General features: G+C 31.0%; 1 long non-coding RNA gene across 1 annotated transcript; it reads left to right on the top strand.

The window, feature by feature from the left end:
• The first annotated feature begins 2266 nt into the window (after nt 1–2266).
• Nucleotides 2267–4732, top strand: LOC140051270 (uncharacterized). Its single transcript, XR_011845498.1, has 3 exons — nt 2267–2371; nt 3182–3816; nt 4627–4732. It is a non-coding gene; the product is annotated as an uncharacterized lncRNA (long non-coding RNA).
• The last annotated feature ends 7960 nt before the right edge of the window (nt 4733–12692 follow it).

Raw genomic sequence — 12692 nt, 5'->3', positions numbered from 1 at the left:
TCTTAAAAAACATTATCAGCGTGGTTAAATATATATATATATATAATGTTTTAGTCTCAACGATTATAAGCAACGTCTTAGTTAAGTCGAAGATGCTCTCCAGGGTGAATGTCATCCTGAGATGAGTATTAGTAATTAGTCTTGTTTATTTTATTTCATTTATATGTATTTTTTACTTTCTATGGACCAGAGGTTTATAAATAAAAGATTAAATGAATGAATGAATATATTGGAACTTGAATATTACGTTTTTGGCTGATTTTTTTTTAATTTAAGAAAGTTATTTTTGCGCTAAATTAAACACTATGTATATATTATATGTCCATACCGTTTTATTTTCTGATGAATCACAATGGTAACATCGGGTTGAACTACTGAAAAAAAAATAGTCCGTGTACCTATCTAGTCATGTTTTTAAATATCTGAAATTTGTTTACAATTCGGAGAAACGTAAATGTATTTAGTGGATTAATGTATCAGAATTCAAATTGCATACTTTTTCATTTGGATTAGAAATAAGCAAAACAAATTATAAAATGTGTACATTTATCGTAATATTCTCTATGTAATCGGTGAAAACAAGATAAGTCATCACACTTAGCTTGTAAGGTGGTGTTAGAAATATCTCTTTTATCGAGTGCCTAACAGTATGAAAATATTACAGACTCCCCATTAAGTCGTTCATTTCAAAGACATCAAAAATCAGCTTTCAAATTTAAATTATATATTGTGAATTAAGTGAGTCTAATTCATCCCATACTCCACATTATTACTTTGATTATACTTTTAAAACTTTAAAAGAACACAATACAAAATGAAATCAAATCTAGGCCTATATACAAACACAGACCGTTAAATAATTATGCTTTTAATTTATAAAAAATAATACTGTACATAGTCGAAATTAAAGAACAGCTTACGTTCATATACGTTGATATTCTTTATTTTTATTGTACACTGGTGAAATATATCACATATCGCTACACTTTTGACACGAACAAAATTATTTTTAGTCTTATTTCAAATGTGTAGACAACATTGATATTTGGCTCATTATGCTTATTTGTTTTTAATGCATGTTTGAAAGGCTGCCACATCTTTTCGTCATCACGGATACTTGGGAGACCAACAATGATTGCTCGATTCTGTATCACTGTATGTTACCCCATTATTTAAATATCTATATCTTGGAACTTGTGTGGGTTTATCTCATTACAAACGTATGAATAAACGATATCTTTTGGAATCCAACCTGTCAGCAGACATATATAATTAAAATTGTCATAGACACTATTATACAATTGATTCCTGCTACCCGACTTAAGCTACTGTATGTCTACGCCATCGAACTAGTAGATGTGCCCAAATATGGTAGTGCTATGCCCAAGTATGATAGAGATATGATATCATCATGTCCATGGGCACATCACATTTGTTTGTCACATCAAGTTTGACAGTGGAGAGTGTTACTTAGTAGAAAAAAGGGCGAATGCTGTAATTCAATTAATGATTTATATGCAATTCGTTAATTTCCCTTTTTTTGCCCAGGCCTTCTTGATCTCATTCCTTAGATTTGCATTTCAATTACTGCATTTGACTTCTTTTTTAATAAAGGGTTAAGAATTCTAGGGTGATTTATTCAAAATGAATTGCTTGAAAATCTAAAAGCATTAAAATAATTGTTGCAACAGTTAGTTACTGTTAATTGTAGACTACGGGCTATTTAAGTATCATGAAAAATGATCAAGCTCAAATAACGATATTAATATCAATGCTATACAAAAAGATAAAATGTAAAACGACAGAAATCATGTATAAATTCAATAACCCTTAACAATTTGTTTTAATTTAACTAAATTGTGTAGGAAACAGGGTAATCATAAAACATCTTTGAACAAACGAAACAGCTTTTTACAAATTAAGCTCGTTCAGCTTAAAGAGGTCTGTTTCCCTGGCGATTAAGACGTTATTTTATTTTGTACTCTGACAATGTAATGTTTACGTATTCCTGTTTGTGAATAACACAGCACTAAATAAAATGAATGGCAACATACATCAGCAAAATAGTAAATACAAATGAGTATAAATCTTTTCAAAACTAGTTTTAGTTGTTTTTCTTCCTGTTTACAATGTTCTTATGATAGCTTTAATAATGTGTTATTTCAAGTGCCTTTTTATATAATCATATCATGTGAATTGTAAAGCGATAATATTTATATATGTGGGGATTAATCTAATCATGTGATAATTAAATACTGCCCCCTATAATTGTAACAGTCTTTTTCAAATGATTTGCTTTCTTTTGTATTCATGAACCGGTCAAGGAAGCAGATAGTTTTGTCTCTTACTTAATTAAAGATCTGATTAAAAGGTAATTACTCTACTTTTTACATATATTACTTTGTTATACATTTATAAGATTCTGTTATGTTTAAGAAACATTAATGTTGTATTTTAAGATGATTGCATTCATAGGCCTAGACATTTGTTTTGGGTTAACCTTGACTCATGGAATGTGCAGTTAGGAAGCCTATTGAATAGTATTGTGTTACAATCTTTGAACTAGGATTTTATGCCATATAATGTTATAATATAATTATACTTTTGTGATAAACCTTCTTTGTATTAACAAAATATGTTTAGATAGATTTAGTAATGTTTAGTTTATAGAAGATAGTTTCTAGTTAACAGTTTGTATAAAATAGTTCATCCTACAGTTCACACTTGATTAATTTGTACACACGAGGCTACCATGCTCGTGATAGATCGTCATGTAGTGCGCCCTCTATTTGTCATACAAAATGGCTGCGCCCATGGATTTGTTATTTATATATTTTACACAAACCTAAGATTATAACTCCTTGATTCAATGAATAGACTAAGTTTAGTATTCAAATAGTGTGAGTAAATTCCAACATGCATTTATTCTAGTAATATAATAGTAATATTCAGGCACTTATGATGCAATTGTGTAGGTAATTAATTAGGTATTTGTATACTCTAACAAAGTATACAGAGGCTGTTTAGGTAGACGTGCCGTTTGACGTAATAGTCGCAGTCCTCAGAGAGAATCCTTTTTATTAGAGTCGCCTGTTAAGTTGAGGTCGTTACTAAGAATTGGCTTGTATTTTAGAATATTATTTACTTTTGTTTCTCATTGTATTTATTTTGTGGTTTTCAGGACCATACTGATCTCTATTGTTATGCTAAAAACAAATTAAAACCAAATACACCACCGGACCGTGGTAAAAGTGAGAAAAAGCGTGTTTTTCCTTTTGTGTTGTCGTCCACATCCTTACAATTTGGTGTCAGAAGTGGGATCGTGGATCGTATTTGGCTTTAACATTAGAGATCAGTGATGGCAAGCAAGGCATCATTGCGAGATGTGCAGAGGACGGTTGATGAGCTAAGAGCCGAACTAGAAGCAACTAGGCGTGCTGCCCATGGTAATGGAAACACAGTATATGTTCTCCCAGAGAAGAAGATGAGACACTTTGTGGGAGCCGAAGGGGAATGTGTAGAGTCCTTTGTTGAAGACGATGGTACTGGGGACGTTTACCCTGACTGGCCTGATGATGCTGGCATTGACTCTGAAAATGCTGAAAAGATTCTTCTTGTTGTGAATAATATTAAGTTTGAGGACAAACTCAGCTTAAACAGGGGAGTGTGGGGATTAATCTAATCATGTGATAATTAAATACTGCCCCCTATAATTGTAACAGTCTTTTTCAAATGATTTGCTTTCTTTTGTATTCATGAACCGGTCAAGGAAGCAGATAGTTTTGTCTCTTACTTAATTAAAGATCTGATTAAAAGGTAATTACTCTACTTTTTACATATATTACTTTGTTATACATTTATAAGATTCTGTTATGTTTAAGAAACATTAATGTTGTATTTTAAGATGATTGCATTCATAGGCCTAGACATTTGTTTTGGGTTAACCTTGACTCATGGAATGTGCAGTTAGGAAGCCTATTGAATAGTATTGTGTTACAATCTTTGAACTAGGATTTTATGCCATATAATGTTATAATATAATTATACTTTTGTGATAAACCTTCTTTGTATTAACAAAATATGTTTAGATAGATTTAGTAATGTTTAGTTTATAGAAGATAGTTTCTAGTTAACAGTTTGTATAAAATAGTTCATCCTACAGTTCACACTTGATTAATTTGTACACACGAGGCTACCATGCTCGTGATAGATCGTCATGTAGTGCGCCCTCTATTTGTCATACAAAATGGCTGCGCCCATGGATTTGTTATTTATATATTTTACACAAACCTAAGATTATAACTCCTTGATTCAATGAATAGACTAAGTTTAGTATTCAAATAGTGTGAGTAAATTCCAACATGCATTTATTCTAGTAATATAATAGTAATATTCAGGCACTTATGATGCAATTGTGTAGGTAATTAATTAGGTATTTGTATACTCTAACAAAGTATACAGAGGCTGTTTAGGTAGACGTGCCGTTTGACGTAATAGTCGCAGTCCTCAGAGAGAATCCTTTTTATTAGAGTCGCCTGTTAAGTTGAGGTCGTTACTAAGAATTGGCTTGTATTTTAGAATATTATTTACTTTTGTTTCTCATTGTATTTATTTTGTGGTTTTCAGGACCATACTGATCTCTATTGTTATGCTAAAAACAAATTAAAACCAAATACACCACCGGACCGTGGTAAAAGTGAGAAAAAGCGTGTTTTTCCTTTTGTGTTGTCGTCCACATCCTTACATATATATTTTAATAATTTTATTTAATTAAAATAAAGTTGATCACTACAAAAGTACTTTTAAGTATTTTTTAACTTTTTTTCAGTTTAGGAAAAAGAAAAGAAAACAATCTGTTCCCGTACCAATCAGTTTTATTCACGTACGCCTGCTGTGTGTACATCGATCTGATACAGCAACATGAAAAAAAAGAAACATTCTAAGTATAAGTTTAGCGAAAGCTTAGGGTAGGACCTAAATCATTCCCATTTTTCATGAATGAAACGACTTTTTATGTTAAACTTCTGGTTAAAACACGTTTCATTTCAATTTTGCATCCAACATTGTTATGGTAATTCTCATTAGACACTTTTCGTAAACAAAATCTACAAATACTGAGAAAAAATCTTAAAATGTAACTACACAAGCGATACTTAATTTTAAAAATAGATGTATTTGTGAGATTCGAAACATGCGAACACATGGGGACCCTTAGTATAATACGTGTTATTAAAATGGGAATTGGCAGAGTTATTATTAAACATCTGGGCTTTACACAGAAATAGGATAATTGGCTATTAGGATGTATGAACGATATTACATTGTTTGAGTGCTCAAGTTGTCACTCTTGGTAAAACGCACACTGCTGTAACATAACGAAACTCCTAACTCGTCATGGTGATGAGTTCATATCTAGGCTATACGTTGGATGAAACAATAGCTTATCACTTTGAACATAAATACACAAAACGATAACTCGTCATGGTGACGAGTTCACATCTATACTTTTTATGAAACAATAGCTTATTTAGCTTTCAACATAAATGCACAAAACAATAACTCGTCATGGTAACGAGTTTCACATCAATACTTTGGATGAAACAATAGCTTATTTAGCTTTCAACATAATACACAAAAACACTAACTCGTCATGGTGACGAGTTTCACCTCTATACTTTGGATGAAACAATAGCTTAATTAGCTTTCAACATAATGCACAAAACGCTAACTCGTCATGGTGACGAGTTTCACAGCTATCATTGGATGAAACAATAGCTTATTTAGCTTTGAACATAAATACACAAAACACTAACTCGTCATAGTCACGAGTTTTACATCTATACTTTGGATGAAACAATAGCTTATTTAGCTTTAAACATAAATGCACAAACCACTAACTCGTCATGGTGACGAGTTCACATATATACTTTTGATGAAACAATAGCTTATCACTTTGAACATAAATACACAAAATACAAACTCGTCATGGTGACGAGTTTAAATCTATACTTTGGATGAAACAATAGCTTATTTAGCTTTAAACATAAATGCACAAACACCCTAACCTCTCATGGCGACTTACTATTGGTTACATTTTTAGTTTTCATTCTTGTTAAAACAATTACTATTTTTTTATTTTTCATATTTTATGATTTGTAAAAAGAATGGTTTTATATATTTGCAATTCATAAACTCGACCTATTTCAACGATTTCAATGATTATTTTTGGGAAATAATCAATAAAAATCAATCTTTCTTTCTACTCTCTCAACGAACGCTCAAATGACTATGGAATGGATTTCTATGTTTATACTTTGAGTTTAAGACAACACATAATTGTTGTGGTTAAATGTACTTAAGAGGCTTAAATACGAAGAGATTAGTATACATTAACAGAATCTTCTAGTGATACGATATCTGATGGGCCGTCAGAGAAGGAAACATCAAACCGCCATTGAAACATTCATGAATTAATACTGTCAATACAATAAATAGTCTTACTCTTCGATAACAGTAACCTACTCTGATTTAATCTTACAAAATAATGAGCCTTGCGATTGTATTACCAAAACGATTGACAATTAAATGAATACAACTTTTTTTCTAAATTTGGTTGAGGAAATATATGATTGAATGGATAAATTTCAAACTAACATTTCCTCTATGAGAATTGATAGACTTAATTTATGTTTTCAACGTAAAATAATACATATTATCAAATAATATTATAATACATGCAAAATGTACTAATTATATTGGTACTTGCTTGTTCAGTTCTACATACAGTCATTATTTCCATTTGATGAAAATTGTAAAATTAATTATGAAAACATAACTACAACAATAAAGGCCTTTATGCAAAATGATAAATCTTTGAAAGATACGTTAATTACAATAAATTAACGTGGCGCATAACATTAATGTTAAAATCAATTGAGTGTGTTTTTGCAATTTTAACTGTTGTTTTGCCTTCTTGTTATACATACAACCAACAATCTCAATAGATATAGTTTAATTATAATTGTATGATGTTTTCATTTTTCATTTTGTTGAGCCACTTGACAGTGATTCATTTCGCTTTTTGGTTAACCAGTCATTTGAATTTTGAACTCTTTTTTGTTTAGTCATGTTTTTGTTATTTTCTGACGATACAAATGGCAGCGACGGTTCTTCTATTTATCTCCTTCTATTTAATTTTCACTAACTTGTTTGAGTCTCTGTGTAGTCCCTCGACCAATGATACTTTTTTGTTGTTGTTTATTTTTTTAGTAGGCCTATATGTACAATAAATTGAATTGAACATCTCATGAGTTTTGGTATTTAGTTAATGTATTATTCCAATAGATCCTGAGAATCGAATGAAGGGATGAACCAGATGATTTCACTTTTGGAGGAGGAACATTGGATTTCGATAATAAAAATGTGCGTGGCAACATATCTTTCACATGGGAGAAAGAGCATAATAGAGGAAATTTCACTCTTCCTCTTCCTTGGTATTTATGATTCGGATATTTTGGAAGTGAACCAACGTATTGTGAAAGTGAATTCGAATCGTTTTTAACGGAAGCCTGAGCAAATCAAATCAAACTTCGTAAAACATTTTAACAGTAATGATCACCTGATGTCGCCAGTTCAAGGTTAACCGATAAAAAATCACTTTTGAAAATTGTTTGATTTTGATGTGAGCTTCTACTTAAGTTACTTTTCATCGACGTTATAATCTTTTATATAGTGTTCTTGTGGCGCTTACTTATCACACAATCTGTGAAATGGTGGTTTTGATAGTCTGTAAGCTGTTCGGCCTTGCCGGATGGATTGTCAGACGGGTTAACAGCCATCTAAAAGGGTATAATGTTAAGTAGACCTATATAATTATGGCTTTGATTGAAAATTGCATTAATGTATTGAATTGAACAAAATCAAGCAACAGTACCGTTTGTGGACGTAACAACAGAGGCCTACTATTGGCTCAATCTTTATTGCGGTTTATATTGTCTTGTATAATGCTCTGCCGAATTTTGTTGGTTTAAAATTGTTGTCAAAATTCCAGTGGGCCTAACCTTTTCCGAGATTTCAAACAGATCTGTCATATTTATGCTTTTTTTTCAGGAAGATATTCTTATTAAACAGTTATAAATAGTGATATTGATGTTCATTTAATGTTTGTTTGTAAAGGGCTTATGTCATTAAAATAAGTAGCTGAATTCTAATTCTGATTAGGTTTCAGAAGTAAGAATGTGTATCTATACCTAAATTTAATCTAATAATGTCAAAAATATCATGTCAATCCAAGAGAAATTTCACTACAGAGTAGGGTTCCAAGAATTAAATATATGTCATGAGCAACGATTAAGGCACTTAATCTTCATCTCCTTGAATTGAGTTGGATAAGAGAAGATCTTTCTAAAAAATAAACTGGACGTGAAAACAGGAAAACATAAATTCAAAATTCATAGAAAAACACGTGCATGAAACTGAAAGGATACCTTTCTTCACGCAACGTGTTACATAACTGTAACAATGAAATATTTTCGAACATATACTTTCGAAATACAGCTGGATATCCACTAAGAGATATTGAAAATGCGGCCCTCAATCAATCTGGATTGGCGATGGAAGTATACAAGACTAATGCTTTAAAATCCATTAATCCTAAGTCTATAAGTCTAACATTTGGAATGTTAGTTAGATAAAATAAAACCCAATGGTTTCATTATGTTATATGCAATATTATTATTTAATTCAATCAAAATGTCAATAATAATGATTGTTACGGTACATTTAGGTTGAATAATGAAGTGAAATGAAAACTTGTCTTTGTCATTCTACTTTTAAAACAATTCACCACAAAGTAGCCTATGTATAAACACAATTATCCTATGCAGATTATATTATTTACTTTAAGACAAATTCATGACAGTAGGTTTTTTCATTCTACTACTACGGCCATTATTGCAGCTAAATATTTCGTTAGGGGCCCAATCGAGATATTTCGAATGGCGGGTATATATCAAACAAAAATCAATGAATTAATAATAGCTTAATTTTAATAATAGACATTATCAATAACATTTTCAACTTAATACATGTAGATGATCAAAATCTAATTTGCTGTTGGTAGAATAACCTGATTATAATTGGTGTGAGAGGGGGTGAGGTTGGAAGCATGTGAAGGATCCGCTACTGTTTTGTGCATCAATGTATTTTTGTTTTTTTAGTTAAATATTATAAAATAATAACTCATTTAAAGCATTGACATGTTACTCAGGTTATTGTAGGTAAACATCCATATACTGTTGTGAAAATCCAACGAATGTTGCAGTGGCGACCAACGCTGAGAGCAATTCATAGGTTTATTTGGTGCTTTATATTTTAACCTGACGGTTATCAGAAAAAAATCGGTTCAGGAGTTTAGTATCTGAAGACGTCAGTATTATCAGATGACTCTCAATAACGGTGAGTTCAATTTGTGAACATCACCATAAAGTGACGTTGTTATTAATGTTGAACATTCACGAAGATTAAAATCAGAACATACTTTAACATACCATTGTTTTAGAAACATTGATGTTTCTGATTCTAATTTCAATTGAACTTGTTATCTTTAGAGTTTTTATAACCTTTTGCTAAATGCCAGGACTAGATGTGTCATAGCTTGGTTCCTGCACTCTAGGACGCAACGCAAGTAATTTAACCAATCCACGACGCGTTGGGTGATGAGCCATCGCGTTGTCATTGGTCATTTTGTTGTTCTTTCGTTGCGTCATTAGTGGAAACAAGCTTTAATACCAATCCATTAATACAGCATCATAATAACATCGTTAATATAATGTAATTATTTTTTTTATCAAACAATATTAATAAGAAAAATGTAACAATTCATAAATATGACGCACTCCTTCTAATGGAACTTTACGATTGTATGAATACATTTGATGTATAGCCAGTCAATGGCCCATAAACTGCATACACGTGTAGTAACAACACCGCGACAATGTATTAACGAGAAAAATGCACTGTATTAGATTGATCAAAGTAAAAAACGTCACATGAAACCAATAATTATATAAATAGGAATAATACATTAGTGCCGTAAACATAAGCAATAACACTTGGTTCAAGTACCTTAGGGGAATAACTCATACGGTAATCAATTAAAACAATTCTACTACCCATTTTACTTATTGTTTTAAAACACATTACGGTATGCAATGGAGTTTTTTTTTTCAGAGAACTATAAACAAATAAAAGAATAGATTCATGTAACAATTGGACAACAATCAGTTGTTGCATGTATACGAACATTTGGCAGTAATATACACAATAACTGACGAACTGGACGAGACCACCTTACATTAGTGCTTATTAGAAGTACGTTAAATGTTATATGCAAATGTTATAGAACTTCCTTTATTAATTAAACAACTCTTCACAAGATATATTTCCCATTCCCATCATCACCTTAAGAACACACGTTGAGATTTAGGTTGATATAATAAATGTATTCTCTATTTTATTCAAACCCACAGGCAACATTGTCAAGCATCTAAACATTCAAATATATATATAATATTTTTCATTGATTGCTTGCTTTATGGCCAGTGGATAGAATCACGTATTAACATCAGTAAGGAGGCAATAACCTGTGTTATCAAATATGTAGAAGATCTATATTTTCTTCTAGTTTCAGAATATATTCATTTCCTCTGTGGCAACAGCTCTTTAACAAATGCTACTGTAAAACAAATGCAACAGGACTGTAAGAGTACTTAATTATGATGGTTATGATAATGCTTTATCTTAAATTAAAAAAAGTGTATGAAGTTTGTTACAAAGTTTGATAATGGTCTCGTCAGCCAAATGGTTTTCATAACCATTGTTAGAATTTTTTTACCATTCCTATAAATACTTATCTTTCTTTATTTTTTTCTTGAAACAACAAAACACGACAAACGACAATTAAAAATGTAGGATTTTAAGCCGACTCAATATAAACTCATACTATACATTATGGCAGTTTCTATATCACTATTGTATGCAAAAGCATTTTAATTATTAGTGTTAATCATATTTGATGAATTGTAAAGTTCAACATGTACACGTTTGTTTAACATTACCAGAACTTAAGAACTAATTTTTGCCTTTGTCAATATGAGAAATTGGAAACACGCACGTATGCGTGTTATTGAATGTATTAGACTAGTATATATAACCACCTGATACAAACTAAAGCGTTTACATAAACACATTATAAAATACAGTATGTAGTTTGCCTTTTAATTTATATATAAGACAATGCTTTATCGGAAATACTGTAATATTGTACTTGGACGGATTACAATTTAAATACTTTTGTCTTGGTGTAAGCTTGTCTAATCTATAAGACTTTTCGAAAGCCATGGCTTAGACAACTGGAAAAAGTCCATTACAACAGTCGTCGAATACTAAGTTGATGGCGCTATTTGAAAGCTTATTTGAGAACAAAAAATATTTTAGTTTGATTCAAGTAATGTAATTTATTGACAATCAACTTCGCGAGTATCACGAGAGATGGCAAAACGTAGAACATTGGCAGACCAGGAGGAAAATGCGCAATTTCAACTTTTCTGATTTAAAAAATTTAAGGTTCTAGATTAATCTAGTATTTTAAATGTAAAATACTAAATAATAATTAAGGTATAGTATTAAACATAGTTGCAATTGGTTGGTTTTCAAACATTAGAATGTTTTATAGGATTTTCTTATGACAGGACTTATGCCACAATTAGCATGAATATTGTAGTGTTGTACTTTCAAACAAACATACTAACATGTCAATAGGTCTCACTAAGAAATGGCCAAACATAAAACAGAATGTGAAATTAACCTAATGTTGTAACATTTAATAATTGAAGTGAAAATATACACGTGAAATAATTAGGTTACTGCTGCTAAATTTTAGTAAATGGGAAATGAATTCTTACATTTGTAAATAATTTATAAGGAATTAACTAAACTGATACCGTATCACGTAGAGAATGACATAATATATGCAATAAATGTTTACTTCACGTAATAATATCGTAGTTAATTTTTTAGTTTTAATTTTTTTTGTTAGAGGTCCTTTTACATCGATTGATTCATTACAGTACAGTAGTAAACAGCACATGATCATCTGGACCAGTACATTGAATTGATCAAGTACCAAGGTTTACAGATGCACAAGGGGATATTCATTATTTACTATATGTCGGTAAACTTATATTCGCTTCTTTGTGATACATACCTACCTTGTCTACCTGGTCATCTGCCAATTGGCATGCCCATGACTGTTATTTTCTTCCACTCTTCTCTATTTAATGCTTTACTCCTTAGTTGGTAATATTTATTTCCATTTTAAGTCTATCCAGTAGCATTTTTCTCTTCCTTCCTCTACCTGGATACATATACAATTTATTTAATTTCTATTAGGCCTCAAATTATCAATTTACTTTATGCCTATGCATTTTGTGGGCCTAAAAAAGGATTATACTTTCCTTGAATGTGCGGTACATGCATAGATCGTATGGTGATGTTTATTTGAATTCTCAGCAATGTACTATCGAGTCGATAGTCCTTTTTTCTAAACATCTAAACTACATCTAAATACCATTTCTGTTTATGTCGTTGATTGTTGATGCTTCTAACCTATGCAGCATAACATAACTTATTAA

Source organism: Antedon mediterranea, chromosome 6 (assembly GCF_964355755.1).
Source record: "Antedon mediterranea chromosome 6, ecAntMedi1.1, whole genome shotgun sequence".
NCBI lineage: Eukaryota > Metazoa > Echinodermata > Crinoidea > Comatulida > Antedonidae > Antedon > Antedon mediterranea.
This window is presented reverse-complemented; position numbering and strand designations above follow the sequence as displayed.